At 39.8% G+C, this 27,164-nt stretch overlaps 1 long non-coding RNA gene across 1 annotated transcript; it reads right to left on the bottom strand.

The window, feature by feature from the left end:
- Nucleotides 1–2,858: 2,858 nt before the first annotated feature.
- On the bottom strand, nt 2,859–6,942 carry LOC107760006 (uncharacterized). The gene is made up of 2 exons (XR_001642305.2): nt 6,561–6,942; nt 2,859–5,898 (listed from the first exon to the last, which is right to left on the bottom strand). It is a non-coding gene; the product is annotated as an uncharacterized LOC107760006 (long non-coding RNA).
- Between the last annotated feature and the right edge of the window lie 20,222 nt (nt 6,943–27,164).

The raw sequence follows: 27,164 nt of genomic DNA, 5'->3' as shown, positions 1-27,164 counted from the left end.
TTGGGAACCATTGTGGTTTACTCATACCATGCTTCTGTATATTTTTGTGCATTTCCAGTTACTTCATCTCGTTCCAGACGCCAGTGATTGGGCTAGATATTTCGGACACTTCAAGCTATAGCTGCTTGACGTCCAGAGACCTTGAGTCACCTTCTACTACTGTATTTTCTACTGTTTATTTTCACCTCAAACAGTATTGTACTTTTGAGACTTGTAGTGTACCTCTTAGAGCTTATGACTCAGTTTCACCGGTTTTGAAAAATATTTAGTGATTTTTATTCAGTATTAATGATATTATGAGACTTATTAATTAATTTAATATTCTTAGTGGCTATTTCTGTTAAATTCCTTTGTATGTTAGGCTTACCTAGTTTAGAGACTAGGTGCCATCACGACATCTTAAAGTGGGAGTTTGGGGTCGTGATGGAGAATTTAGTCTTAATGTGGATGGTTGTTGCAAAGGGAATCTAGGTAGTGCCGGTCAAGGTGGGACTTTGAGGGATCACCTGGGGTATATGATCATGGCATTCACTGTCTATCTTGGTTGCACCACTAATAACTCAGTTAAAGCATAAGTTATCAAAATTGGATTTAGATGGTGTATTGATCATGTTTGCAATAGATTAATAGTGGAATCTGACTCTTTTCTTGTGATCAAAATGATCAAAAAGGAAATTTCCACTTATTGGCAGATCAAAGTGGACATCAATGATATTCACTCCATGTTATCTGAAGGTCATTTCCAGTTTAATCACTCTTTCAGAGTAGGCAACATCCCTGCAGATTTCATAGCCAATCTTGCAGAACATGATAAGAAGACTTCTTTCTTCACTGGGGCTATAAACTTAACAAGGAAGATTACAGCCGCAACGAAGAATGATGAGAAGAGTTGACCAAACTTCAGAATCAAGGTGAGAAAAGCACCTTCATCTTTGATCCTGGCTACATTGATTGTAGTAAGTCTAGTACTTAGTCCTTATTTTTGGGCTCTCAAACTGTACTAGGAGAGACCCTCCTCTTTCTGCTTTTGTTTTTGTGATGAGTCAAATTGTAGGAATGGTCTGTCTATTCTCATTATGATAGGAAGAGGGCAGGTATATGCCCTCTTGTATGTTCCTTTTGACTTATTGAATATAACCCCTTCCGGGGAACCTTTAAAAAAATTACTTTAATAGTCAAAATGGTAAGTTTCTTAGTGATCATCATGCTCCTAATATGAGAAAGGATGAAAGTTGTAAACTCAGAAGAAAGCGACCACATGTTGTATACAGGAGTAGGGGTGGGCACAATTAAAGCTTGAATTAATGGACAAACTCAATATACATTTGATAATTATGTACTATTATGAAACTACAATAGACTTCAAATGTTTATCATCCTATCAAGCTCGTATGAATTGTGGGAGCAAATCCATACTAACGCAATTACCAAATAATTTACGAAGTCTCAGACTTTAATAGTGTGCAGCTTGGGAACCTTCTGACGGTTAGCTGCCTCGGTTAAATTTCATTGAATTTTATCTGAAACTAAGTGTCATAATGTGGATAATATGTTGTTCACATAGTTCTGGAAGCTTCTTATTGATCATCATATTTTGGTACCAATACTAAAACTGCAAACTCTGCAACTCTCAAATAGACTTTACATATGTAATCAAACAATTTATCTTACTCTTATATATCCTGCATAAAAATCTCAATGACATCTGCCATCATTATACTTTCATGTACTTAACAAATGAAAAAGAATTTTCTTAGAAGTTAAGTTGAAGATAAAAAAAAATATATTTCTAAGACTGATCAGATTAAATTTTAAGTAAACAATAGCTAGCTCCCCTCCAGTCCGGCAATATCATATGCACTAATTAACTTTTAGTTTAAAAACTACACCGATCTTGCTACTTGATTTGTATTGCGACTTCCCTTAACTTGTTCAAAGAGCATTTGGATGGTATATGTTAGACGTGCATACAAAGAAAGCATGCACCAAAGCATTCAATAGATAGTCCAAACATATTTTGAGTCTAAAACAAGATCACATTCAAGTAAGGAGAAGAAACCCTTCACTTCTTTTGCAGAAAGTTTTGGATGATCTAAACTCGAAATCCATACGAAGATAGCATGCCCAAGGAATAAGCAGGTAGTTGAAAAAGGAATATTGAGTCTGGAATAAGATCACAGTTAAATATATTCATAGGTAGAGAAAGTTACTCAGGTACAAAGCAAACTTCAGATGAACAGAGTGTCCCGTAAATTGCAGGAACTGATAGGTATGAATGATGATAAATAAACCTGGTAGAGTTTTCAAATATAAGGACATACTCATACCAACACAAGCTTCTAAACAAGCAACAAAACCTTCATGAAATGCTACTTCAATATTAACAGGAATTTTTTTCTGGAAATGTTAGGACAAATGTTCAATTCAAAAGTAACTTTTTCTGTGATAACTACATAACTTCATGGCTGGATGATGTAGCATTTACTGTCCACCATAAAAGAACTTTCATATGAAGTTTTATGGTCAAAACCATTTTACTAATGAAGCATCGCCCGTAAAAGGGCTGGTCTATCCTTGCTTGCACACTCAAATTACACTTGTAAGCAAAACTCTTGGAAGTCAATATCAGATCCATAAACATACAAGAGATGCTTCTCAATCAACTCATGATTCCTATCAGTGAACATGATTTTTTATTTTTTTTTGATAAAGTAAGAAGAATTCCTTAAAAGCATTCAACGGATGCAGGCAAAAGACTACAATTAAGAGAGATGGTGTCTGCTCATATATACAAAAAACAATTCTATAACTAAGGAGCAGACACAATTAAAAATTGAACACAACTAGTTACATGTGCATGATTTATCCAACTAACCAAATTCAATAAGAATTTTTCTTTGATTACATGAGTCGGAGTTGAGATTCCATCAAAGCATCTATGATTCCTTTCATTTCAGATGCACCAAAAGATAGCAGCAGGTACCATTACCCATTTGTTGATGGATTTACCAACTCTCCATGAATACCAACATTCATATGCTTCCTTGATGCTATTAGGCTTGACCCAGGCTTGTCCAAAAATGGGGAGGAACATGTTACAAATATCACATGCTAAACGACAATGCAAAAAGACATGTCTGACACTTTTAGAATCCAAATTGCATATCTAGCATCTATTCATTATTGGTATACTCTTTCTGCTGAGGTTGTCTTATGTGAGGAAAGTTACATTTAAGCCAACTCATCTTAAACAAATCACATTAGGAGGCAGTTTTGTTCGCCAAATTAGTTTTCATGGCCAATTATTTATCAGTTTATTGTTGCAGCATAGGTGTGCATATGCTTTCTTCACTGTAAAATTCATCTTTTTGTGTCATTATTCCCAGCCACTTGTCTTTCCAAACCTTGATGAGTGTTCCACTCACTAACTTGAGTTTTGAGTTGAGTTGGAACTCATCCCATAAACTGGATATGTGTTTCTATAAGCTTGTACCATGAGGTAATCTGCTAAGTTTTGTGCACCAGTTGTTCATCACACTATGTTTAGCATTAATCACAAACCAGGATCCTCTAAATTATACCTCCAATTCCATTTCATTATCATACTCTTATTATGTAATATCAAATCTTTAAAACCCAATCCTCCATGCTCCTTTGGTAAAATAACCTTTGACCATTTAACCAAATAAAATTTATGACTTTGACTGTTGCCATTCCATAAGAAGTTTGTTCTGATTTGATCTAGCCTCTTCTTCACTTTAACTAGAATTGGGAATAATTACATAAAGTATGTAGGAATACTATCCAACACAGTGTTAATAAGCGTTAATGTACCTCCCATAGAGAGGTACTGCATTTTCCAAGAGGTCAATCATTTCTCAAACTTCTCAATAACCCCACTCCAGATTCCTTGTGATTTGTATGATGCTCCCAATGGTAGGCCTAGGTATGTAGTTGGGAAGGATCCCACACTATAACATATTATATCAGATAGCTCTTTCAAATCAGGAACATCATTAACACGATAATTGTACTTTTTGACTTGTTCATTTGTAAACTTGATATGGCTACAAAAATCATACGTGTGAGGTTCAAGTACATTACTTGTGATCCCTAAACCCCACAAAATATGAGAGTGTCATATGCATAAAGAAGATGTGAGACTGATACTGAGTTATGTGCATCATTCCCCACCCTAAATCCTTCCATCCAGTGCAACTTATTTGCTTTGTTAATTATTTTGCTAATCTCCTCCATAGCTAGGATAAACAGAAATAGAGAGAGAGAGAGAGGATCACCTTCTCTGAGACCTTTCTGAGGAGAAAATGCGAAACAGGCCCAACATTGATCAAAATAGAGTATTTAACTATGATAATACTAAATTTGATCCACCTAATCCAGACTTCTCCAAAACTATTTTCCTCAGAATAGTGATGAGATATGACCAATTTAGTTAATCGAGGGCTTTTTCAGTATCTAATTTGAACAGGTGACCAGGCTGCCATGATTTTTACTTCCAATCTAGAAACTCATTAGCTAACAATGTTACATCTGTGATCTATCTTTATTTTATGAAAGCATTCTGGTGTCGTGATACCAACTTTCCTATCACACCCTTCAACCTTTCTGCTAGGATTTTGGAAACAACTATGTATACACTGCCAATTAGACTGATTGGTCTATAATCTCTCAATTTCCCCATCCCCTTTCTTTTTAGGGATTAGGGCTATAAATGATGCATTATATTATCTTACCATCTGTCCAGTTTGGTGGAAATATTGGATAGCACTCACAATGTCATGTTTGATCACGTCCCATGTTTTTTGATAGAATGCCATAGTATACCCGTCTAGGCCTGGAGCTTTGTCTGGAGCACTTCATATGATTGCTTCCAGTACCTAAGACTCCTCAAAAGGTCTTTCCAGCCACTTTTTTTCTTCCCTTGTGATTGATGCTACATCTTTCAGTCTTGTTGTTGGCCTCGAAGTCTCATTTTCTTTATACCGTTGATGGTAAAATCCTAGGATTTCACTCTTGATTAAGTCCTTATCTTCGGTAATGTCACTGCCTCTTTCAACCTGTCAAAGCAATTTGATCTTTTATTAGAGTTGGCAACTTTGTAGAAGAATTTGGTGTTCCTATCTCCCTGTTTGAGCTATAGGCACCTAGACATTTTCCTCCATGATACTTCTTCTACTTTGGCTATTTATTTCACCCCTCGAAATTCTTTTTCTCTTCCAAGGATTGGGATCTCCCTTTAAGTGATCTGTTGTTTCACGAATATGTCCTCCAAAATTTTGTTCTTTTTTGCATCTGACTTCTCCAGATCCTCCCTATTCCAAGTAATAATATTTTTCTTGAGTAGCTTCAATTTCTGAGTGAAAATGAAGTCTGGACTGCCATTTACTTTATAGCTTTGCCACCATGCCATTATTCTATGCAAGAATCCATCAATACTTAGCCACATGTTTTCAAATTTAATGTATGAAGGATTAGTTCCCCAATATCTACTTTCCAGTTGGATAGAAATGTGTTCAGAAATGACCTTTGGAAGAGCAAGTTGCTTGACATTATTGAAAGTGTCATTCCACTCAGAGGAGATAAAAAATTTGTCTATTCCTGAGGCTTGGATGCTTTCCTCCTCTTTAGACCATGTGAAAATGCGCCCCATGAAGTGGTAAATCTACTAAGCATATGTCATTGATTGCATATGAGAACACCTTCATTGCCCTGGATCTTCTAACACAATTGTATCTTTCACTTTCAAACCTACAGACATTGAAGACACCACCAATTACCCATTGAACATCCTATATTCCTCTAACAGCCCCAAGTTCATGCCAAAGGATTTCCCTCTCCAGATTAATGTGCGGCCCATATACTCCTATGAAATCCCATCTGAAGTTCATTGAAGAGTTATCAGATAAGCATGAGATAGAGTAAGACCCATGTTGAAATTCAATGCAATTTCATTATCTCTTGTCCCACAAAATTATTATACCACATCTTGTACCACTAGCTTTGAGTTCAGCCCATCTAACCCATCTAGAGTCTCAAATCTGTTTTGAAAGTTACTCCTTCCACTGATCAATTTTTGTTTCTTGTAAGAAAAGTATATCTGGCTTCGATTTCCCTTTTAAGGACTGCACAATATCCCTATTCTCCTATTCGTTCAATCCCCTAATGTTCCATGTAACCAGCTTCATACAGGAATAAATAGGGATTGTGAATACCCTTCTACTCCTGTTTAGCCACTCTACCTACTTGAACCCTCATCCATTTGCCTTGGAACTGTTAGTTGCAATCCAGATTCTGCTAGTATGTTCAACCCATTGATCATGCTAATTGCATCAGCTCTTGTTTTCTCCTTGCTTCGAGCTACTGATTTCCCTGTGGTTTTTTTCCAAATATGTTCCTCCTCTCCCAAATACTAACTTGATCCACTTGGATGTTTCTACAACTATAGGATTTTGCACCATCTGGTCTCCATAATCATAACAGGGAAGAGAAAGATAGTTGATGATAATATGAGCAGAGAACTCTGAGTCTGAATCACTTACCGGGTGGATGTAACTCTGAAATCGTCTTGACATGCATAAGAAAGGAAGTCTCTGCTCTGAATTAGAGTCTACTTCATCGTCTGCTTCAATAGGTTGCTCCATGGTGGCTTGAGTTGGAAGAGGCCCAATTTTCTGATGCTTGGCAGTAACCAAAATAGTATTAGAAGGGGCTATGGTTATTGGGCCTTTAGCTCGCCAGTATTTCTTGTGTTGTCTCCCGTTCCTTTTTGCCTTTTAATTTATTTAGGTTTTGATCCTGTAAATAACATATCGGATACCTAGCCTTTGTGCCCGAAGGCCCAGCTGATTCTGACTCCTGCTTCTGTTTATTTTGCTAGGTCAGATTGGGGCAAACCCTAATTTCTTGGGCCTTTTTAAAATTTGAAATTAATCTGCTTCCCACGCGAGTAACCACGTGTGTAGTTTCTGAAGCGACAACTGTAGGGATTGAAAAATTCGAGGAACATCGCTGCAACTCCTTCTGAATAACCTTCTCGATGACTTTCTTATCAATAATTTGCGTGTACTCGTCTGGTAATATGTTGATTTTGAAGTGCCAATCTTCTATCTCCACTACCACTGTGCTTTCTGACCATGCATGTAGAGGAACACCGAAAGCTCTTACCCATTTATGTTCCTTCCTCTGACACAAAATCTCTGGTAATACGCTCCTACTTCCACTCAGGAATCTCAAGTCTATGAAGCAAACCGCCAGGTCTCTGATGTTCATACTTCATATGCTTACAATTCAAACACCGATCCACATACTCAACTATATCCTTCTTCATTCTTCTCCACAAATAATGCTGACTCAAATCCTTATACATCTTGGCAGCACCCGGATGAATGAAATACCGCGAACTGTGGGCCTCCTCAAGAATCAACTCACGAAGTCCATCCACATTGGGTACACAAATCCGACCCTGCATCCGCAATACCCCATCCACTCCAATAAAAAACTCCTTGGCTTTACCGTGCTGCATCGTTTCCTTAAGGACAAGCAAATGGTGTCGTCATACGTGCACTCATACAAAGAAGACTGAGAAACCATGCAAGCAAGAATCTGACTAGGCTCTGAAACATCTAAATTCATGAACTGATTGGCCAAGGCCTGAACATCTGATGCTAGCAGTCTCTTACCAACTGGAATATATGCAAGGCTGCCCATACTCACAACCTTTCTGCTCAAGGCATCGGCCACCATATTAGCCTTCCCCGGATGGTACAAAATGTGATATCATAGTCTTTTAACAACTCTAACCACCTCCGCTACCTCAAATTTATATCCTTTTACTTGAACAAGTGTTGTATACCCCGATGATCAGTGAATACCTAGCACGACCCAACGTAGAGGTAATGCCTCCAAATCTTCAATGCATGAGCAATAGCTGCCAACTCTAAGTCATAAACATGGTAATTCTTCTCATGAACCTTCCACTGCCGAGACGTGTATGCAATAACCCTTCCATCCTGCATCAATACTGCACCAAGCCCAATATGTGATGCATCACAATATACAGTGTAGGATCCTGAACCCATAGGCAACACCAACACTAGAGCTATAGTTAAAGCAGTCTTGAACTTCGAAAAGATCAACTCACACTCGTCGGACCACCTGAATAGGGAACCCTTCTGTGTCATTCTAGTCAATGGTGCTGTGATAGATGAAAATTCCTCCATAAACCGGCAATAATAACCCACCAAACCCAAGAAGCTCAGAATCTCTGTAGATGAAGTAGGTCTAGGCCAGTTCTGAACTGCCTCAATCTTCTTAAGATCCACTTTAATGCCATCAGAAAATACCACATACCCCAAAAAGGCAACCGAATCCAACCAAAACTCACACTTTGAAAACTTGGCATATAACTGACTATCTCTTAAGGTCTGAAGTACGATCCGAATATGCTGCTCATGCTCCTCTCGACTGTGTGAGTATACCAAAATATCATCAATGAAGACAATCACAAAAGAATCCAGATAGGGCTTGAATATCAAGTTCATCAAATCTATAAATGTTGTTGGGCATTTGTCAAGCCAAATGACATCACTAGGAACTCATAATACCCATACTGAGGCCGGAAAGATGTCTTACGGACATCCGATGCCCTAATCTTCAACTGATGGTAGCCAAACCTCAAATCAATCTTCGAAAAAACCTTGGCACCTTGAAGCTGATCAAATAAGTCATCAATCCTTAGCAAAGGATACTTGTTCTTGATAGTGACTTTGTTCAACTACTGATAATCAATACACATCTTCATCGTACCATCCTTCTTCTTCACGAACAACACTGGTGCACCCCGTGGCGAGACACTAGGTCTAATAAATCCTTTATCAAGCAAATCATGCAACTGCTCCTTCAATTCCTTCAACTTAGCTAGGGTCATACGGTATGGTGGAATAAAAATGGGCTAAGTGCCTGGAGCCAAGTTAATACAGAAGTCGATATCTCTGTCGGGTGGCATGTCCGGCAAATCTGAAAGAAACACCTCTGGAAACTCACGCACTACTGGTACTGAATCTATGGTAGGAACCTCCACACTAGGATAACAAATATAGGAGAAATATGCTAGACATCCCTTCTCGACCATATGTCGATCCTTCACATAAGAAATAATATTACTAGTAGAATGGCCATGAGTCCCTCTCCACTCTAATCGAGGCAACCCCGGCATGGCTAAGTTCACCGTCTTGGCGTGATAGTCCAATATAGCGTGATAAGGTGACAGCCAATCCATGCCCAAAATAATATCAAAGTCCACCATATCAATAAGTAGGAGATGTAGACTAGTCTCAAGGCTCCCGATAGAAACTGCACACAAGTGATAAACACGGTCTACAATAATAGAATCTCCCACGGGCGTGGACATAAATACAGGAGCACTGAAAGAATCATGAGGCATAAACAGATATGAAGCAAAATAGGATGACGTGTATAAATAAGTAAAGCCAATATCAAATAGAAATGAGGCATCTCTATGGCAAACTAGAACAATACATGTGATGAAGGCGTGAGATGACTCTACCTCAGGTCTAGCTGGAAATGTATAAAATGGGGTTGGGCCCCACCACTCTAACCTCTGCCTCTCGAACGGCCTCTAGCTGGCTGTCCTCTACCTCTAACGGCCTGACCTCCACCTCTAATGGCCTGACCTCCACCTCTAGCAGCCTGACCCCCACCTCTAGCTGGCTGAGCGAGCGGTAAAGTAACTAGTTCCGGAACCATGGCACAAGAACTATGTTATGACATGTCGCCCTGTGACTTAGGGAAAAATCTAGCAACGTGCCTCAGATATCCACAATTATAATAGGCCCTCGGCTGCTGACCCTGGAACTATCCCTGTCGACCTGGATAACCACCATGATAACTCTGGATCGGAGGTGCACTAATAGGAGATGATGGTGCACTATAGGCTAGCTGCTCAGAATGAGACACATAAGAACCATGACTACCCGAAGCACTGTGGGATGCCTGAAGGACTGACTGAAACGGCCTGGGAGGATATCCCCTACCAAATAAACCCTTGCATCCAGATGAGGCACCACTAGAACTACCAGAATGATGAGGCCTCTTCTCAGATATTGCCTCCCTACTCTGACCATGAATCATCTCGATCCGTCTAGCAATTTCTACGGCCCTCTGAAAAGAAATATCATCTCCGGTCTCCTTGGCCATCTGTAGCCTAATACCGAAAGTAAGTCCATCAATGAATCTCCTCACTCGATCTCTCTTAGTAGGGAGTAAGATAACTGTATGGCAAGCTAGTTCCACAAATCAGGTCTCATACTTAAACTATGTTTAGCTAATTCTATGGCATATTACCTGTTTGTTCCATGTTGCTAATTGTTGTCTCTAGTTTCTTATTGTGAATATTGTTTTGTTATTTCAACCGTGCTTAGCTTTATAATGATATAGTTCCCTGTTAGTTTCGCATTCATACTTGTACAGGTTATTAAGTCCAGTAAGTATCTTGACTGTCCCTCGTCACTACTCCACCGATGTTAGTCTTGATACTTACTAGGTACTGCTGTGGTGTACTCATGCTATGCGTTTTGAATATTTTTGTGCATATCCAGGTACCTCAGAGTTTGTTGATCATTAGCTAGTTGATCGGGCATTTCTGTGGGGAGTCAAGGTATACCTGATGTCGTGCTCGTAGGCCTCGGAGTCACCCTCTGAAATTTTACTTTGTACTATTTATTTCTATTCCAGAATAATTGTATTTAGAGATTTTCTAGTAAATTCAGTACAACTTATTACTTGTACTACCGGGTTTGGGATTGTTGGCTTGTATAGAAATTTCCATTTCGAAATTAATAGTTGTTGGTTAAATTTTGCCATTAATTCAGTAAGTGTTAGGCTTACTTAGTCCTAAAGACTAGGTGCCATCACGACATCCTACGGAAGGAAATTGGGGTCGTGACAAGTTGGTATCAGAGCTCTAGGTTCATAGATGCTACGAGTCATAAGCGAGTTTAGTAGAGTCTTGCGGATCGGTACGTAGACGTTTGTACTTATCTTCGAGAGTCTACAGAACTTTTAGGACAGTTTCACTTCTTTTATTCCTATCGTGCGAGTTTATTGATCTAGAAGTTTGAGCATTTGTCATTCTATTCTCTCACAGATGGTGAGGACACAAGTTGCAATTACTGATGACGCTGCCCCCAGAGCTAGTGTTGCTAGGGGCCGGGGCAGAGACAGAGTAAGAGGCCAAGAAGGAGCATGTGCTATAACTAGGGCACCTGTCATAGTAGCAGTTGAGGAGCAACCGCTAACTCCAGCTGGGGGATAGGTACTGGAGGAGCCTGTTGCTACCCTTGGGCTTCAGGAGACTTTAGTATAGTTCCTGAGCATGTTTGGTACATTGGCTCAAGCGGGGTTGATTCCGGTTGCACCAGCTACTTCACAGACAAGGGGAGGTGCTCAAACTCCTGCCACCCATACTCCAGAGCAACGAGTCTACATTGGTCAGGTTCCAAGTGTCATGCCGACACAACCTGTTGTTCCAGTTCAGCCCGTGGTTAGGGCAGCAGCATCTGAGGAAGAACAACTTAGACTTGAGAGGTTCAAGAAGTATTACCCTCACACCTTAATTGGTTTGGCTTTAGAGGAAGTGCATGGGTTCCTAGAGGAGTGCCACTGTATTCTCCATACTAGGTGTATTATGGAGACAAGTGGGGTTGTTTTTACTACGTTATAGCTTAAGGGAGCGGCATATCAGTGGTGGAGAGCGTACGAGTTGGGTAGCCCGGCCGATGCATCTTCACTTTCTTGGACTCAATTTTCAGAGATGTTCTTGAGAGAGTTTGTTCCCCAGACCCTTCGGGATGCATGGCGCGCGGAGTTTGAGCAGCTGCACTATGACACTATGTTTGTGTCAGAGTATGCCATTAGATTCAATGATTTGTCCAGACATGCACCTGATTTGGTTTCTATAGTTAGAAAGCGAGTCCGTAGATTCATTAAAGGACTCAGTCATGGTATCTGATTCATCATGGCTCGGGAGTTGGAGACGGATGTTCTGTTCCAGTAGGTGGTAAAGATCGCTCGCAGATTGGAGGGCATGTGGGTTCATGAGGGAGAAGTCAGGGAGGCTAAGAGGCCTCATAGACCGGTATGGTCTACTGGTCCCTATTTTGGAGGTAGGGTACGACATGGTAGAGGTTTTGTGTTTCAGCCAGTTCAGTTTGCACTTCAGGCTTCGCGTGGTGTTTCAGATACCCATGGAGCTCATAGTACCCGCACCGGGCAGCTTCTAAAGTCATGTCAGCAGAGGGTTTTCTTTAAGTCTAGAGATACCAGCCACATGGTGAGAGATTGTCCCAAACTCCGGATAGATGTGTTATAGCGGAGTCTTCAAGCTATGAGTTCTAGTCCAGTTGCTGCTATCCCTGCACCGCCAGCTAGGGGTGTAGGTTAGGCGAGTGGAGGGCACCCAAGAGAGGGAGGCCGGACCCATTGATATGCTTTCCACAGTAGGGCTGAGGATGCTGCACCAGATGGTGTTGTTACAGCTTTGTTATAAAAGGGCATCATTCTTATTTTGATTCAGTTTTGCTTATCGGGGTGAGTTCTCCTATCTTGCTTCCCATATGGGTGAGTTTCGTGATTTTGTCCTCTACTTATGTGTTTACCCCTGTCGGGATGTTCTATAGTGGTAGTTCGTGTCTATCATTTTGTTTTGTTCACTCTTGAGAGCTATGAGGCTAGACGTGACTTTCTGTTACCCATTACGGTAGGTTTGATGTGGTTTATGGATGGTTTTTGTTACGATTTGGGATTTAGATGCTCTATCAGTGTGAGGGTTCTGTATGTGTTGTGATTTTGCTAGCAAAATTGAATTAGTGGAAGGTTTCGGTTGGTATGATCTGTATACTACTTGTGATTCAGCGTTGAGGATGGGATCCTCACGTTCTTATGAGGTTTGATATGTTTGAATCGGGCTGTGTTCCGCGGTGGAGTTATATTAGGATGAGGTCCTGGTGATTTGTTCATATATTTTGATTCTCCCTTGTGGAATTGATTCATAGTATGGTACTGATAGGGAGTTGTGCCTATCGGGCTTGTTCGATAGTTCTCACATGTGTTTCTCTTTGCATATTTGGTCATATTCGTGTTGTGCTTATTGGGTTTTAGCTTACGAGGTGTGTGCCCAAGTGGCATTAGATGTGACTTGTTGATCTGAGTGAATGGTTATGGGATCTTCATGTTTCTTGCATAGTGTTCAGTGTTATGAAGGTTTGGAACAGGGTTCTAGTTGATATGAGGTTAATTGCTGGTGCTGGATTTGATTATGGGCAGCTATTATGGCTAGAGTTGTTGTTATGGGCATATGTGTGATGTGTCATGTCGGGTGGTTATACCTTGTGGGTGTAGGCATGAGTTGTTGCAGCTGGTTGAGGCCGATACCGTGTGTTGATGTGGGAATCAGGTCTTTTGGAAATGATCGGATGGTGAGAAATTTGGTTCTAAGGTTTATTAGTGTTGGTGGAAGGAAACATCTTCAGTTGAGATAGTGTTGTCGGGCTTATGTGGGTTGGGGTGACGTGGTGTCACCGCGAGTATATGTATGGTGAGTACATTCAGTGATTGTATGACTTCGGAATGGTTCTTGGCACATTCAAGGACAAACATTTGTTTAAGAGTGGGAGGCGACCTTACCCGTCGTTTTAAGAATTAGAGTCCCGTTCGGTGGATTAAGTTCTCGAGCAGCTTTGTATTATGTGTTATGAATAGCTTGTGTGGTCGAGTTCGGTTTTTGGATGATTCAGGATAAATTTGGAAGAAGGATTCTTGTTCTAGAAGCTTAAGCGGTAAGAGTTTACCAGTGTTTGACTTTTGTGTAGATGACTCCGACACGGTGTTTTGATGATTCCAATAGCTTTGTATAGTACTTTTGGACTGGGACGTGTGTCCGGGTTTGGATTTGGAAGTCCGTAGGCTAATTTGATGCATTTCAGCAAAAATTGGAAAGTTGAAGGTTTGGAAGGTTGAAAAGTTTGACTGAGGGTTGACTTTGAGGATATCGGGTTCAGATTTTGATTCTGGGAGTTGGTATAGCTCCGTTGTATCATTTAGAACTTGCATGCAAAATTTGACGTCATTCCGGGTTGATTTAATAGATTTTGGCGCGAGTCGTAGAAGGTGAAAGTTCATAAGTTAATTAAGTTTAATTTATGGTGCGATTCATAATTTCGACGTTGTTTGATGTGATTGGAGGCCTTGAGCAAGTCCGCGTTATGTTATGAAACTTGTTGGTATGTTTGGACGGGGGCCCGGGTGTGTTTCGGACGAGCTTTAGATCATTTTTGTCCTTTTGGGCAGGTCTGGTTCTGGTGCTTCGCACCTATGCATTTTAGGAGCGCAGGTACAACTCCTCTTCTGCGCGATTTGCATCGCTTCTGCAATGTTGAGGCATGGGCAGAAGCTTCACTTCTGCACAGTTTTGCATGCAGGTACGATGGCCGCTTCTGCGGCTCAGGGATCGCAAATGTGCAGGGGTTCGCTTCTGCGATTCGTTTGGCGCTTCTGCGCTGTCATAGGTGAGACTGATATTTCCGTAGATGTGGATCCTGGTCTGGTAAGCTGGGTTTGCAGATGCTAGCCTTTTCTCGTAAATGTGAGACCACAGGTGCGACATATCTGTCCGCAAATGCGAAAAGCCTGGACAGAAGCATATATTCGAGGGTTTGGTTTCATTACTCATTTTTGGACCTAGGGAGCTCGGTTAGTGACGATTGTTCGTGGGTTTTTTAAGAAAATTATTGGGGTAAGTGTTCTTTTCCCGAATCATATTATATTTCATGAATCCAATGTTATTTTCATCATTTAATTAGTGATTTAAGTTGGAAATTTGAAGAAACACTGAGAAAACTTCTTAAACTAAACTTTGGAGATTTGAAAGGCGATTAGAGGTCGGATTTGAGTAATTCTTGTATGGTTGGACTCGTTATCGAATGTGTATTCGGATTTTGTAATTTTTGCCACGTTGTGAGATGCGGGCCCAAGGTTAATTTAGAGTCTCGGTCTAGCTTCTTTGAGGTAAGTATCTTGCCTAACTTTGTGTGGGGGAACTACCCCGTAGGATTTGAGTTATTTGTGCTAATTGTGTTATGTGAAGGCCGTGTACGCGAGGTGACGAGTATGTACTCAGGCTTATTTGTGAGAATTTGACTGTTTTAGGCTCTTAGGTTCTTATGTTCATTAAAATGAAGTTTTCTTATCATGTTAAATCCTCCATTTACTAAATTCACCCTTACGTGTTTTATTTGGAGTTTGTTGATCATTAGTTAGCCGATTGGGCATTACTGTGGAGACTCAAGGTATACCTGCTGTCGCGCTCGCAGGCCTCGGAGTCACCCTCTGAAATTTTACTTTGTACTGTTTATTTCTATTCCGGAATAGTTGCATTTAAAGATTTTTTACTAAATTCAGTAAAGCTTATGACTTGTACTACCGGTTTTGGGATTGTTTGCTTGTATAGAAATTTCCATTTTGAAATTAATAGTTGTTGGTTAAATTTTGCCTTTAATTCAGTAAGTGTCAGGCTTACCTATTCCTAAAGACCAAGGTGTCATCACGATATCCTACGGAGGAAAATCGGGGTCGTGACACCTCTGCTTTATGATCTGCATCTGCGGACACAACCTTCCCCAACCACTCTCTACTTCTGCAATAAGACGCACATGCGGCTCCGCATCTGCGGCCAAGTCCTCCCCAGATGCAAAAACACTAGAAGCCTGACTCTTCAACAATTCAACTAAGTCTACAAATGGTCCAAACTCAATCTGAAATAACCCTTGGGACCCCAGGACCCCGTCTAAACATACCAACCAATCTCAAAACATAACATGGACCTACTCGAGTCCTCAAATCACACCAAACAACATCAAAACCAGGAATCACACCTTAATTCAAGCCAAAGAAACTAATCCAAATTTCCAAATTAAAAACTAACGTCGAACAAGCCTAAACAACTCCGAATGACCTCAAATTTTGCATGCAAATCACAAATGATATAGTGGACCTATTTAGACTCCCTGAACCAAAATCCAAACTCGATATCATTAATGTCAACCCTCGGTCAAACCTATCAACCTTCCAAACCTTAAATTTTCTAACTTTTACTAAATCAACCTACAGACCCCCAAATCCAAATTTGAACATACGTCTAAGTCCAATATTGCCATACGAAGCTATTGGAACCATCAAAACAATATTCTAGAGTCATTTACATAAAAAGTCAAACTCCAGCCAACTCCTAGAACTTAAGCCTCCAACCTTGGGACTAAGTGTCCCAATTCACTCTGAAACCTTCCCGAAATCAAACCAACCACCCCGACAAGTCACGTAATCACAAATACACATATGTAAAGCATCAACTAGGATAAACGGGGCTAATGTACTCAAAATGACCAGCCAGGTCGTTACATTCTTCCCCTCTTAATCAAATGTTCATCCTCGAACGAATCTAGAATCAACCTGGAGTCTCAAAGAGTTGGGGATATCTACTCCGCATATTTAACTTGGTCTCCCAAGTAGCCTCCTCTACCGGCTGACCGATCCAATAAACCTTCACCGATGCTATATTCTTTTACCTCAACTTCCGAACCTACCGATCCAAAATGGCCACCTGCTCCACATCATAAGTTAAATCCCCGTCTAACTGCACTGTGCTAAAGTCCAAAATATGTGACGGATCACCATAATACTTTCGGAGCATAGAAACCTGAAACACTAGGTGAACTCTCAATAGAGTAGGTAGCAAAGAAAGTCTGTAGGCTAGCTCCCCAACTCTCTCAAGCACCTCAAAAGGACCAATATACCTAGGGCTCAACTTGGCCTTCCTCCCGAAAATCATCACACCCTTCATGGGCAAAACTTTGAGTAGAACCTTCTCACCCACCATATATGCAACATCACGAGCCTTCATGTCAGCATAACTCTTTTGCTTGAATTGCGTTGTACGAAGCCACTCCAGAATTAACTTTACCTTCTCCAAAGCATTACAGACCAAATCAGTGGCCAACAACCTAGCCTCCCTAGACTCAAACCAACCAACCGGAGAACGACAGCGCCTCCCATATAAGGCCTCAAACAAAGCCATCTGGATACTCGACCGATAGTTGTTATTGTAGGCGAACTCTGCTAACGGAAGAAACTGATCCCATGAACCTCTGAAGTAAATGACACAGGCACATTGCAAATCCTACAAAATTAGAATAGTGTGTTCGGACTGCCCGTCCGTCTAATGATGAAATGATGTATTCATTGATGTATTCATCTCGACTTGTGTGCCCAACTCTCGTTGTACGACTCCAAAAATATGATGTGAACTGAGTGCCCTGATCCGAGATAATAGACACAGGCACACCTTGGAGGCGAACAAACTCACGAATATAAATCTGAGCCAGCTGCTCCGAGGAGTAGGTAGTCATGATTGGAATGTAGTGTGCAGACTTGGTAAGTCTGTCCATAATGATCCATACTGCATTGAATCTCCTTAAGGTCCGTGGGAGCCCAACTGCAAAATCAATAGTGATACGCTCCCACTTTCACTCCAGAATATCCTACCTTTGAAGCAAACCACCGAGTCTTTGATGCTCGTACTTCACCTACTAATGGTTCAAACACCGAGCAACATACTCAACAATATCTTTCTCAATCCTTCACCACCAATAGGGCTACATCAAATCATGGTAAATCTTCGCATCCCCCGGATGAATGGAATACCGCAAACTATGGGCCTTCTCATGAATCAACTCTCGCAACCCATACATATTTAGAAAACAAATCCGACCCTGTAGCGTCGATACCCCCATCATTGCCAATAGTAACCTCCTTGGCATCATCGTACTGCACCGTGTCCTTTAGGACAAGCAAGTGGGGATCATCATACTGACGCACCTTGATGCGATCAAATAAAGAAGACTGTGAAACCACATAAGCAAGAACTTTGCTAGGCTCCGAAATGTCTAACCTCACGAACGAATTGGCCAAAGCCTGAACATCTAATGTTAACAGTCTCTCCCCAAATGGAATGTAAGATAAATTCCACATGCTCTCAGCCTTCCTACTCAAAGCATTGACCACTACATAGGAATTCTCCGGATGGTAAAGAATGTGATATCATAGTCCTTTAATAGATCTAACCACCTTCATTGCCTCAATTTCAGATACTTTTGGTTGAATAAGTGTTGGAAACTCCTGTGATCTGTGAATACCTCACAAGACACATCGTAAAGATAATGCCTCCAAATCTTCAGTGCGTGAACAATGGCTTCTAACTCCAAATCATGTACATGGTAGTTCTTCTCATGGGGCGTCAAGTGACGTGAAGCATATACAATAACTCTACCCTCCTACATCAACATGCACCCAATACCAATCGAAGAAGCATCAGAACAGACTGTATAATAACCCGATCATGAAGGCAAAACCAAAATTGGAGATGTAGTCAAGGCAGTCTTGAGCTTCTGAAAGCTCTCCTCACATTCATCAGACCACCTGAATGGGGCACCCTTTTGTGTCAATCTAGTCAAGGGGGCTGCTATAGATGAAAATCCCTCCACAAATCAGTAATAATACCCAGCCAAGCCAAGCCAAGGAAGCTCTGGATCTCTATAGTACAAGACGGTCTGGGCCAACTCTGAACTGTCTCAATCTTCTTTGGATCCACCTTAATCCCCTCACTAGATACTACATGAACCAAGAATTCCACTGAATTAAGCCAAAACTCATACTTGGTGAATTTAGCATATAACTTCTTCTCCCTCAAAGTCCGGAGCACGATCCTCAAGTGTTGCTCCTGATCCTCACGGCTGTGAGAATACACCAATATATCATCAATAAACACAATGATGAAAGAATCTAGATACGACTGAAACACGTTGTTCATCAAGTTCATAAAGGTTGATGGGGCATTGGTCAACCCAAAATACATCACCAAGAACTCATAGTGGGTATAATGCATCCTGAATGACGTCTTCGGAATATCTAAAGCCCGGATCTTTAGCTGATGATACCCCGATCTCAAATCGATCTTCGAGAGCACCCTAGAAACTTGAAGTTGATCAAACAAATCATCAATACGTGGTAGTGGGTACTTTTTCTTGACAACAACCTTGTTCAGCTGCCTATAATCAATACACATCCGCATAGAACCATCTTTCTTCTTCACAAATAGAACTGGTGCACCCTAAGGCGACACACTAGGCTTGATAAAACCCTTATCAAGCAACTCTTGAAATTGTTCCTTTAATTCCTTCAATAACGTCAGTGCCATGTGATACGGTGGAATAGAGATGGGCTGAGTGCCCAGCACCAGGTCAATACAAAAATTAATATCCCTGTCAGGTGGCATGCCCGGAAGGTCTGCAAGAAGAACATATCGGAACTCCCTTACACCAGAACTAACTAAATGGTAGGAGTATCAACACTAACATTCTTCACGAAGGCCAAATACGCCAAACATCCCTTCTCCATCATTCATTGAGCCTTCAAATATGAAATCACTCTACTGGGAATATGATCTAGGGAGCCTCTCCACTCTAACCTCGGCAACCCTAGCATGGCCAACATCATCGTCTTAGCATGACAATCAAGAATAGTGTGATATGGTGAAACCAATCCATGCCCACAATTATATCGAAATCTACCATGCTGAGCAATAAGAGATCAACTCTCATCTCATAACCCCTAATGGTCACCACACACGACCGATATACATGATCTGCCATAATACAATCACCCATCAGTGTAGATACATAAACAAGCATAACAAAAGAATCATGAGGCATATCCAAATAATGAGCAAAGTATAATGACACATATGAATAAGTGGAACCAGGGTCAAATAACACTGAAGTATCTATGTGGCACACTAAAACAATACATGTGATCACGACGTCGAAAGCAACTACCTCTGGCCTGGCCGGAAATGCATAGCAATGGACCTGACCATCGCCTGACCGACCTCCCTCTCTAGGTCGACCTCGAACTAACTGAGCCCCATCCCTAGCTGGTTGTGCGACTGGTGTATCTGCTGGTGCTGAAATCATAGGCTGCAAGCTCTGCTTTGGAATCCTACTCAGAAGTCTGGGGAAATCCCTCTTGAGATGACTCAAGTCCTTGCACACGTAACAACCCCTCCTACAAGACTACTGACCCTAATAACCCAAAGAACTGCCTGTGGAACCCTGAGAAGATAGAGCAAGTTAAGAACTATGTGCCGGCAGTGCACTGAATGATGACTGAACTGGGGGAGCACTGTATGAACTGTGGCTAACTAAAGAACCACGAGGATTATGATGAGCTACCTTCACGAGCCTAAGAGGATGACCTCTACTGTAATGTGACTGGCCTCCAAATGAGGCACTGCTAAAACCACGTGAACCACGTGGCCTCACATTCAAGCCTATGAACTTGCTCCAATCGTCTAGCAATTTCGACCACCTTGTCAAACCAAGCATCCGTCTCGGCGTCTCGAGCCAAACTGTATTGTAAACCAAAGTTGAGGCTATCAATGAACCTCCTGATTTTCTCCCTCTCTGTGAGAACCAACCATATAGCATGACATGCCAAATATGAAAATCTCATCTCGTACTGGGTCACAGTAATACCCTTCTCGCATATCTGCTCATACTCCCTACGCAACTCATCTCTACGAGTCTGTGGGACAAACTTCTCTAAGAAGAGAACTGAGAATGTATTCCATGTAAGTGGTGCTGCACCAGCTGGCCTACCTGACTCATAAGTCTGCCACCATCTGTAGGCTAACCGGTGAGATTATGGGTAAGGGTTCTTGTTCTTCTAAGGGGAAGGTGTTAGGCACACCTTAAAATCTACCCGAGGTAGCTCCATAGGACTTAGACTAGGTTTGGAATCCGTTATTTATACTATGCCTTTATAATTATATTTTATAAATCATGTGTAAAGGAGTTATAATACACTTGGTTTTAGAGAATGGATGTTCATGTAATTCTAAGAGATGTTTGTAAGAAAGTGAGCCTAAGATATACCTTGATTTGAAGACTTAAAGAAAAACCATTTTGTTGAAAATCCTTTAGGGCGATAGTACTTTATTTTTTCGAAATTTTGATTTTCTTTTGAAGATAAAGCTTGCCATTCAGATCCGATTCTCCTTTTGAAAATGGGGCTGCTACTTTTGCTAAGTTCTGGGGACTTCAAAATCTTGTTATGAGAAATAGGTGAGCGAAAACATAGTATGATATAAACAAATGTAATTAGCGAAATGGGGATTAATTACTAACTAATTTTCTTTTTAAATCCTATATTGTTTAAGGCTTGCCTATGTTTTATATGACTTAAGGTATAAAGTAAAGCATGTAATCCAATATATAAATGTTAAATACATATATGATAGATTAACAACAAAAGATGTTACAAAATGCAATAAGTAGTGGATTAAACTAGCGAAGCAGTAAACAATAATAAAGAAGTTTAAGGAGAGAATTGGAATCTGGAAATTGGGCCTCAAGAAGGCAGGCCCAGCAGTAAAGGGACGACAACAACTGACTCCAAACTTCCAAAAAGGTAGCAGTACCGGGCTTGGGCCTGAGTTCCTTAAGAACTCAGTAGGCCCAAACAAATATACATGTCCAAAAAAAGAGAAATCATTAGATACATATTTTATATGTTCAGTCATGCATTAGACATATAAACAGATGATAGAAGAAATAATGTAACAAACTATCAATACTATAATGCAATGAGAAAACTTATACTAATGTGGTGATTATACATGGCAAATAATTTACATTAAAAACCTTTCATTGTCATTAAACACTAAACCCCTAAAGAACCAAGAGTGTCAATGAATTGAGGGCTAAGGAGAGAGTTCTACTCAAGGTCGATGCCCCCTTTGAATCCGCTGACACTTCAAAGTTTCCAAGGGTCTCAAGGCCCGGGGCAATGCTTGTGCCGGGGAGAGCAGCCCAACCTAGAGTTAAACTCCACTCCCAAATACCCCTAACCACTAACGACTCATTTTTCCCTATGGGTTTAAGTGTCAATGAGGCCCTTTCAATGTAAACTAAATAATATAGTATTCCCTACCACATAAGCATATTTTTCCCCTTAACAGGATAACATGAAGACACAAAGACAATTTTTGTTCTTATGACTACATTTCTAACACCAGATGAATATATTAAGTAAGTCTGAAAGTCAAACTTCAAACACACATGGGAGAGAAACAGAAACACTATAATATTACTATTAAAGGTCTAAACACCGAGTAACACATTCAAAGAAAAGGTAAAGAGAACCCAGTTCAGGTATGCATCACTATAAATACTTAACAACAGATTGGTTAACTCAGGCTTTGCAACTGGCATATGCAGAGATTGATAAGACTACTTAAAATTCTATAGAGATTCAGACAAATGGTCATGACTAGAAAACACTATAGGTATTGTCAAAGATATAAGAACTCTTAGCATGACTATAGGTTACAGATCCAAACATGGAACTCTTAAAGATGCTTAACAGGATCATTCTCATAAAAGTATCAATCTTAAACAATCCACTATGTTCAAGTAGTAGCAGTAGAGAACTTCTCATAGGATATCAGATTCAGTTTCAGAATAACAGAAAAGAGAGGACTGAGTGTAACTTCAGAACAAAATATGAAGTCATGCAGACAAACAAGGATACATGCAACATTTGATCACTTATATATATAGACATTTCAAATAGGGGTGTGATCATACACATACAGGGTGAGCTTTACATGTTATAGAATCAAGTTAGCAATGTCATAAAGGGAAGATGGGTTATAGACAAGGGAAGGATTATACTTAAACAGGTTTAAACTCATCCATGTAATTGAGAGTTCCATCTAAACATGAAGCATTTATGCTTAACTTAACATCAGCTACCAGTCAACTATAATAAACATGATTATGACTTATTTTTTATGAAAAAGGATGGCTTAATCTTAGCAGGATATATATAACAAAGTTATTGATATTCATGAAAAAGTTCAACTCAACAAGACTATTTCATACAGATGCAACCAATAATTAGATATAATCATGAGGATGTCATAGGGATAAGCCAGAAGTTTCCCTCAGAGTTAGAAGATATAGGCATAGAGGAGGAAAGAACTTAAACACTTAGACTTTTATGCTTCAGTTAAATGGTGCATGATGTAAACTATGAAATCTCAAGTTTTATCCTAATTAGGATTATCAGATAGTGATCTTGACCATAAGACAAACAGAATGCAAGAAAAAATATGTAGAGAATCATAACGGAATCATCAACGGAAATTATGAAGTCTAAGTAAACATGAGAAGTCATTAAGGCACATTACAACTTAATCATGTAGACTATTTAAACTCAGAAATGAAAGTCATTTGAGGGCACATAACATCTTGATCAACAGTAATTAAAGACTTAGAAGCATGGCAAGTGATCGTAAGTAAACAAAATCTTATCATAAACTGAAAAATAATATTTCTATACTAATTATAAGCATCATAAGCTAGCACGGTTAAAAGAAAGCAATAGCATGTTCATAGTAGTCTAGTAAAACAATTAAAGAGAAGGGGGTGAAGGTGTACTGTCCTTCTCTAGGGCAATATACCAAATAGGACTCGTTTAGCCGTTAGGATCCAAGAACTCAAATACTTCAACCAAATGAGTACCTCATAGCAAAAATCTGAATTCAAGTAAGAGCTTAGCCTTAGTCGAAGAAATTTTACAACTACTATATTGATTTTTTGCCTTTTTTAGATGTTCTTAGTGTGTTTTGCTTTAGTGTTAGGTGGTGGCGGATGATAGTAGATGAGAACATTAAAGGCCCTATTTATAGTGACATTAAAGGCTCTAGGGTTTCACATATTCAAAATGATAGTGGAAAGTGACGAAAGATTGATGATGATAGCAGGATTGGGGAAAATCTAAAAGGACAGAGTGAAATCAGAGTGAATCGGAGAGGAAAATGAATGAATATTTTACCTGAGTGCAAGACAATCATTACAAGTGATAAAACCATCGGGTAAAGACCGGAGGTCCAGAGGTCATTGCATTTGACCTCTGGTTCAGAATAATCATCATGAGGAGATCATGCATGCTCTATTTTTGGAAGAACGAGTGGAGAAACAAGATGAATGAAGATTCATCATTTAGGTCTAGGGTTTCAAATTGGGGTTTCGAATTTAATCAACGAAAAAGAGAAATGAAAATCATTGGCTTCGTCACCTAGGGACAAAGGAGACGAATATGTATGTTGGATTTGAAAGAACGAAGAAGAAATGGGGTTTCAACTTTACTGGCCACATCTGATCTCTCAGATTTGAAGAGCAAAAAGGGAAAATCAACGAGATTCGGGGGATGGAGAAGCAGGGAAGGACGATTTGGTGAAGGTTTTGTGACCTTGCATTGATTCGTGCAAGGTTTCATGACTGATAGGTTTGAAGGGATGAGAGAAAGGAGAGAGGAAAGGAAAAGAGAGGTGGCAGAGTGAGGTGAGAAAGGATTAGGGTTTGGGGTGATGGGGAGGCCGTCTCTGAGTTAAAGTTGGGAGATGGAATGGGAGTCATTGGATCTGTTGATCAACGGCTCTGATCATTTTAATAATTAGGAATTTAGAAATGATTTAAATGGAAAAATCGGTGGCCGTTGGATTACTTTGATTAGATGGTTAAAAATAAATCTCTGGATGCTTGAGAATTAAAGTGGAAATAGAATTAAAACGTGGGCCTTTGATTCAAGAAACGAACGGCCCAGATGATTTGTGTTTGTTTTGTGTGTGCTGGAGATGGGTGACATGGCACGTGATGATTGGTGTAAAGGTGATGGCAAGGATTTCCAGAGTGGAATGAGATGGGGAATTTGGATTGGGTCAGATCCGTTTGGGCTTGGTATTTGGGCTGGAAATAATTTAAGAGATGACCACTTTGTTTTTAATTGAGAACTGCAATTGTAGCTTTTTGTCTTTTTATCCATATTTGAAATTAATTTAACTAAACTTAAAAAAATTTAATAAAATATGGTAAAATTATAATTATTATATATATTACTAATTATTTTAATTAATTATTTATAAAAATACTTTATTTTCTAAATTGTAACATTAATTTCGAATTATTAACATATTAACCTAATTTACTAGAAATTAAGGAGTAATTCATTAAATTAACTATATAGGCCTTTGTGATGTATATGTAAAAGTTATTTCAATAATCTTAAAATAGTAAGTATATTTGTTATTACATAATATTAATACTACGTGATTAATTTTAAAACTAATACTTAATTAATTTGTAAAAATAGATATTTATTACTAGAAAAATACTTTTAAAATATTTATTGTAAATTATTAAGTATAAGTAAATTAATTTTAAAAGGGAGGGTCAAAATTGGTTGTCAACAACTGCCCATCTTTGACCGGAGATAATGAAAGAGTTTTTGGGCAAAGAAATTGAACCAAAGCAAATTGTTTCCCGACTTTAGGTATTCATTGCAGGAGTGACATGAAGATTATGAGTTGCATGATTGAGTTAAGGAAGATTATGGGAAGATTTTGGGAAGAATTTTGGAGAGATTGAGGCCGAATTCTGGCTTTGAATTGCTTACATACCTCGGGCTTAACGAGTATCAGGCCTCATGTAGTTCTGGAGTGAAGATTTTTCAGGAAGTGACACTAGTAGGAATTGCCTCAGTATTGTATTATGACGATACGGCAAGACGGCGGATTGGGCACTCATGATAGCTTGAATTTTGCGGCTTGATTTGAAGAATTTGAAAATTTTGAGTTTCATTAGTCATCTTGAAATTAGATCCTTGCCTGCTAATGGGTTGGCTGTCCCTCATAGCGTTGTAGTTTGGTCTGCTGCTAAGAAAAGTTCCAATCTGCAGTGTTTGTTCCTGCAAAAAAAATTAAATACACGCATACCAATATATTGCAATACAGAGTATATTAAGATGCAATGTAAATGATGCAGGAATGATGATCCTTGGCTGCCGGCGAGCTGTTATTTGGGATCGGGATGATGGGTACTTAATCTTGACTCGATTTGTTAGCCGGGCTGTGTACCTTTTAGGAGTTGTCGGAGCATTTGAAAATTGTCTCCGCTTGTTGGTACAGCTTGATTTGTAGAGTGCGTCTCTGCTTGTTAGAGAGGTTTGCACTGAGAAATGTATCCACTTGTTGGGAGAGCTTAATTTATAAAATGCATTTCCGCTTGTCGGGAGAGCTTTGCACTAAAATGTAAAGTAACCTTTGCTTGGAAGTGACTGATTAAACCGTAATCATGCATGAAGCTGCATGATCAAAATGTCAAAACATACAAAGCAATTGCAAAAGAAATAAAAGCATACCCAAGAGATACTCTTGACTGTGAAGCTAAGTTGCGGCCATCGATTAGCAAAATGTTGGTGACGAGGTTTGCGACTGTCTATTCTGGCATCCATTGTGATGGAGCAGTGATGCGGATTGTTTTGTTGTCGAAGTTTATAGTTTGCTATATATAAGGCTCTGATTGGCAAAGCCAACGTTCGATTTATACAGGGCGCTCCGATTGATTATGCTGACGATTTGCTATATACAGGACTTCAATTGGTGAAGTCGATGGCTCATTTGTACAGGATGTTCAGATTAGTTGAGCAGGCAGTTTGCTATATACATGACTTCCTTTGATGAAGCCAGTGATCCATTTTTTACAAAGTGCTCCGGTTGTTTGAGCAGGCGATTTTCTATGTACAGGTTTTTCCGTATCAGTTGTCTGATTCCGAGGTACCTGTAAAGGATTCGAAGGTTAGCTTTACTTGTACCAAAAAAAATTCAAGTAAAGGAGAAAGAGAGATAATCTTAGGCAAGTGGTAGACCCGTCATTTTCCCTAGTGTGGTCTTAGTGCTTCCTTACTCCATGTTGACCCTGCACTCAAAGAAAAATTCTTAGTGGGGGCGGGGAAGTTGATTTGTGTCGACCACAGTATTGGTTTGCCCCGTCCTTTGACATGATTGTGCTGCGAAGTTTGGTAGATGGAACAAATTACTGTACATATATATTATTTTAGAAAACATTTTGAAAATACTTCACTTTTTTAAGGCAAATGTCGTTGTTCCGGATTAT

Source organism: Nicotiana tabacum, chromosome 21, assembly GCF_000715075.1.
Source record: "Nicotiana tabacum cultivar K326 chromosome 21, ASM71507v2, whole genome shotgun sequence".
Classification (NCBI taxonomy): Eukaryota; Viridiplantae; Streptophyta; class Magnoliopsida; order Solanales; family Solanaceae; genus Nicotiana; species Nicotiana tabacum.
Note: the sequence above shows the minus strand (reverse complement) of the source record. Positions and strands in the feature narration are given on the sequence as shown.